The following is a 6,000-nucleotide window of genomic DNA, read 5'->3' as shown; positions in this document are numbered from 1 at the left end:
CCGGGTACTTTCAGTGCACTGAATTTTAGCTTAGTTGTCAGTGTGAACGCACAACGCCCTAAAATTGCGCATTAAAAGTGTGCAAGTGTGCAATTTCGGACACACCCATTGTTAAAACAATAAAGGGCCGAGTACAATAAAACACTAAATTAACACTTGCGTTAAAACTTAAAAAAAATTATTATCCGACAGCGTCAGCGATAACAACCTTAAAATTCCATCCATTCATCCATTGTCCAACCCGCTTATCCTACTGGGTCGCGGGGGGTCCGGAGCCTATCCCGGAAGCAATGGGCACGAGGCAGGGAACAACCCTGGACAGGGGGGCAGCCCATCACAGGGCACACTCACACACCATTCACTCACACAAGCACACCTAAGGGCAATTTAGCAACTCCAATTAGCCTCAGCATGTCTTTGGACTGTGGGGGGAAACCGGAGTACCTGGAGGAAACCCCAAGATGACATGGGGAGAACATGCAAACTCTACACACATGTGACCCAAGCGGAGACTCGCACCCATGTCGCAGAGGTGTGAGGCAACAGTGCTAACCACTGCACCACCATGCCGCCAACCTTAAAATTAAACTTTTAAAATAACTTAATTAACAATTACCTACCCGAGACTCACTTCCTGCTGAACCATGTTTAACTGAAATAAAACTCAAGATCCCAAGATTCTTAAACTCCTCCAAATGCGAAAGTAACTCATCCCCAACCTGGAGGATGCAATCTACCCTTTTCTGGTTGAGAAACATGGCCTCCAAATTAATGGTCCTGATCCTCATTCCAGCCACTTCATACTCAACTGCAAACCACCTGAGTGCATACTGGAAGTCACTGCATGATGAAGTCAACGGGACCACATCATCTGCTTAATACAAAAATGCAACCCTGAGGTAATCAAACTAGACACCCTGAATCTCTTGACTGCTCATAGAAATTCTGTCAATAAAAATCTGTGACAATGGGCAGCCCTGGCTAAATCCAATACCCACTAACTCATTGAGCCACATAGAGATATTCCAAGTTTCAGTGGTCTATAAGGACCACAAATGAGGGAGCTGCTACATACAACCCATGCCTTTGCTCTTCCAAGACCAATGATACAGAAACTGGTCTAGTTTATGCAACTTTTTCGCAATTTATTGCAAATATTCATAAAAGTCATGGCCGCCATCTTGAAAAATGGTGTCTATTTTGAATTTTCAATGACTTTCGTGTATTATGCAAATGGGAATTCCCAAAAACTATGTTGGTAAATAAATTACACTATGTTCTGAATATCATATTATATCTGTCCTGCTCCGCTCATCCGCTCCTTCCTTGTGCCACACCCCCTCATTAACCCCGTGTGGATTCCCTGTGTTCACCAGCTGTTACTGATTGCTGTCATTAGTCCACATGTATTTAAGTCTGCGTTAGGTATGTTTTCCCCACTCCAGTCACAGATGTCTTGCGTCAGTTTCGGTGTTTTGCCTTACGTGTTTCTTCAATAAATCTTTCATTCCCTGCACCCTCGCCTCCCTGCTATTGCTTCTCCGGTCGGCGTTCGCGACAGAATGACTGGACTTGTTAAGAAAATGCCTCCCCTGACAGAAGCAGAATACCTCCAAGCAATCGACGAGGTAATTTACTGGCTCACCCAGCCCAAGGTGAAGAAGGACCCCGCAGCGCAAGCCCTCCCTAGTCGCTCACGGGAGATTCTGATTCTTACGGAAGAGGTGCGAGCCAACCTGCGGCAATTGAGGGAAAGAGTGGCGGAGGCAATGATCCGGCTAGTGCACCTGGATGGTGGACTGCCTCTTCCCCCGCCGTCCGGACAGTCCAAACTCCCCGTCCCCCCCCCGCGATGTCTGCTCGGCGGAAGGGGCGAAAGAAATGCGGAGGGGCAGATCCCTTGGGGAAATCCCCGCTGCCTGATGCGAGTCCTGCTTGCTTCCCCGTGGCCCTTAAAGGGGTATACCCCACTGTGGTCAAACCCGCGGTAATCTTCGCACCCAAGTTGCCAGCCTCCCAGTCCAGCAAACCGGCTCCTGAAGCGCATCATTCCACTGCGCCAGCTCCTGAGATGCCCCTCCTCCTCCAACCTGTTACAGAGGCGGAGTTCCAAGTAGGCTCAATTTCCCTCACCTTAGTCCCCGCAGCCACACGTCTGGCCCGGAAAGGTGCCAGGGCTATCAAAGAGAGAATTCCCTGGATCCCCAAGTTCCCCAAGAAGGGGGCGCCAGCCTGCGGCGTCGCCTGCGCCCGAGGCTCGCCCGCCTGCGGCTTCGCCTGCGCCAGAGGCTCGTCCACCTGCGGCTTCGCCTGCACCCGTGGCTCACCCACCTGCGGCTTCGCCTGTGCCCTGTCTACAGCTTCACTGTCGCCTACGCCTGAGACCCTTGCCAGATGGTTTTTCACCCTCAAGGGTCTGTACTGGGAGGTCATGGGAGAGCCAGAGGTGCAGTCACCCCAGTGTCTCCACCACAGCAGCTGGAAAAGGTGGAGGAGACCATGAAGAAGCTGCTCCGCTTGAGAACAGAGCAGGCTTCCCCAGCAGGGGATACTGTGCCCGCAGTTGAGGTGCACCCCCTTGCTCGGGTACCTGAGGTACCTGTGGTTCCTGCTTCGCCCCTCGAGTTACCTGTGGTTCCTGCTTCGCCCCTCGAGGTACCTGTGGTTCCTGCTTCGTCCCCCGAGGTATCTGTGGTTCCTGCTTCGCCCCCTGAGATACCTGTGGTTCCTGCTCTGCCCCCCGTGGTTCCAGTTGCTCCTGCTCTGGCCCCCATGGTTCCTGCTCTGCCCCCAGTGGTTCCTGCTCTGGCGGCTGATGTGCCGCCCCCATGGTTCCTGCTCAGCTCCCCGTGGCTCCAGGTCCTGCCTTATTCCCCATGGCTCCTGACCCGACGGCTTTGGCTGCACCGCCCGAGGTCCCTGAGCTGCTCCGCCGCAGTAGGTCCCTGTGCTGCCGCCCGCCACCCAAGGTCCCTGTGCTGCTGCCCGCCACCCAAGGTCCCTGCAGCACCCCCGTTCAAGGTTCCTGGCCCGGCGCCTGTGGTCCCTGTGCCTGTGGTCCCTGCACCTGTGGTCCCCGCGCTGGCTTCAGAGGTCCCCGCGCCAGCATCAGAGGTCACTGTTCTGGTGTCAGAGGTCCCCGTGCCCGAAGTCCCGGCACCCGAAGGTTCCCGACTCGGCGGCCGACATGGTGCCCGAGGATCTCGACTTGGTGGCCGACACGCCGCCCTCTGAGAGTCTCGACCCGGCGGATGACGGGTCACCCTGTGAGACCCAAGTCCCTGCAGTCGGCGCGCCGCCCTCAGTGATTCCCGCAGTGGAAGTATTGACCCTAGGTACTCCAGTCCTGGTGGCTAACGCACCGCCCCGCGAGGGTGCAGCCCTGGCAGCTTATGCGCCCCCCCCAGGATTCAGTCCTGCCTGTCAATGCGCCGCTTTGCGAAGCCCCAGTCCCGGCGGTCGACACACCACCCAGCAAAGAGCCAGCTTCGGCGGCTGACATGCCGCCACCCCAGGATCCAGTCCCACCTGTCGACGCACCGCTTTACGAAGCCCCAGTCCCGGCAGTTGATGCGCCACCCCCAGCAGCCCCGGGCCTAGTGACTGACACGCCAAACTACGAGACTCCAGGTCCCTGATACCCTGGCTGCAGCCCTCTGGGTCCAAGGGGTCACCCCAGCCAAAGCCACCTTTTCGCGGCGGATCTCGACTGGGTTCCCGCCTCTCGGTCTCCCAGAAAGGGAGGGGACACCGACGTCGGGGTCGACTCTTTGGTTCGACTTCACTCCACCAGGCTCCAACACGGCAGGTACCCCCAGCTTCACCCACGGCGCCTTGTTGGCCGGCTATGGCCTGACCTGCGTGTCCCTCACTGGTGCCTCCCCAACAGCCTGCGAGTCCCCCGCCTGCAGCTCATCAGCCAGCTGTGGCCTGGTCGCCGACTCCTTGTCGGTTGCCTACGAGTCCCCTGACTACGACTTGTTGGTCACCTGCTCCTGGACCGGCTATGGCTGTACCCCCGCCTACCTTGGGTACAGTTCCCTCCTCTCCTCCGCCAATGTCCCCTTCAGCTCCCTCCTCGCCATCTCCACCAGCCCCTTTACCTGCCCCATTGCCTTCATCCTTATCCCCTTCAGCCCCGGCTCCGGTCTTGCAGTCGCCTGCATCCCCTCCAATTTCCTCCTCGCCTCTCCTAGTTCCCCTTTCGACTCCCTCCTCACCACCCTCGGCATCCCCATCAGCCCCTGTTCTCCAGTGCACCCCACCTTACGCCTGCCGAGGGTCCCTTCAGCTCCCCGTTGCCCCTTGCCCTTGACCCCCTTGTTTCCTGTGTCCATGCCCCATCCTGCTCCACCGTTGTTTCTTCCCAATGCATTTGTGTCCCCTGTGCTCACTCCCCATCCTGCTACTCCATCATTCCCCTTTAGTTTCTATGTGTCCCCTGTGTTCGCTCCTCATCCCTCCATGGCTTTGTTTCCTTCTGGCCCCTCTGTGCTCCCTGTGTCTCCCCCTTGTCTTTCAATTCATTCCAATTTTCAGGGATAAAATGTCCCCCCTCACACCTCAGATGCAACCACTTCCACCACAATGGTTAAGAAGGGTCTGTTTTTTTTTCAAGATAGGTACAAAAGAAAACAAATTCTTCAATAACTGAATGGAAGCATAAGCAGGATCATCCCATGACAATTTGTTAGAGTTTTGATGAGTTAAGCTAGTGGAATAGCCAATGAAGTTAAATTCCTGACAAAGTGTATATGTTCATGGAGACTCTTCAGGAATTGACATTCAGGTGGACTAGTTAAATAAATACGGAGGCCACCAATGTACTTGATCAAAAACTGGTGTAGCATATCCTAAAAAATTTCATTCATGAACAGTAGAAAAAAATGAAGGTACATTCACCATTCCATAAGGCATAATTAAATATTCTTGTGCCCTTTAATGGTAATAAAAGCTGTCTTACACTCACTCCAATTAGAATTCCAATTAGATAATACATGCTGTGTAGGTCAAGCTTAGTGAAAACAGTTGTTTGGCAGATCTTTTCTAGAGGGCTGGGATCAGTGGTAGCACATAACAGAATTTGGTGTTAATTGGTGATTACAAAGAAAAGGCTCCCTACAGAGACCTCCACCATCGGAAATGAATACTTAAGCCTCTAGGGTTGTTTTGTTGTGCAAAACATATATCCATGTACTTGCTAAGAACAGGGCAAAGGATAACCCAAACTTCCCTACAGCTCAGTCAGCTACTGTCTGTTTTTTCTGAATTTCTATGTACAACATGGAGTTCATACACTGCAGCTTGACCAAAGTGTCAGTTTCTGAAATGTTCAACAGACTGCACCTGACAAAACTACCTGTTTGCAGCTCAGATTGACATTAGATGCCAGATGTAAAGTTTCCGCTCTGTTTTGCCTAGCATCACAAATCATGAGCAGACACCATGGCTAATGAGTGCATGTTTTTCCATCCATAGTTATGCCTGGTTTGTGACCTTCCTACAGACTTCCATGACAGATCACCATAGCCACTGTTCCTTGTAAAACCTCAGCAAGTTGAGCGGTTTGTCATTGAAGCTCCTGACAAATGTATCCCTAACTCAAAGTCACTAGGATCTCTTCTTCTAGACATGGTTGCCAAAATAATGAACACATGGACCCAGGGTTTTTAGGCATGACCTAAGCTTGACAGGACATGAGCTGGTTAAGTAATTTCCAATGACACCTAAGTTGCAGAATCTGCATTTAATATCAGTTCTACCCCTCATTTCCTTTGCTTCCTCTAGATTGGCAGTTGTCTATACATTGTATAAATGTTCTAAACAATGGAAAAGAGGCTAAATTCAGCTTAATCTCAACATAAAACATTAATATTCACCTATATTGTTTTTTTCACTGTGAGACTTTTACCGGCAATGGATACAAGAGAAATTACAAACCGGACAGAATGCTGTCAGCATGACAATAATGTATATTCCCTAGACAGCCCCATCTCCTCT

The sequence above is a fragment of the Paramormyrops kingsleyae genome, chromosome 5 (genome assembly GCF_048594095.1).
Source record: "Paramormyrops kingsleyae isolate MSU_618 chromosome 5, PKINGS_0.4, whole genome shotgun sequence".
Classification (NCBI taxonomy): Eukaryota; Metazoa; Chordata; class Actinopteri; order Osteoglossiformes; family Mormyridae; genus Paramormyrops; species Paramormyrops kingsleyae.
This window is presented reverse-complemented; position numbering follows the sequence as displayed.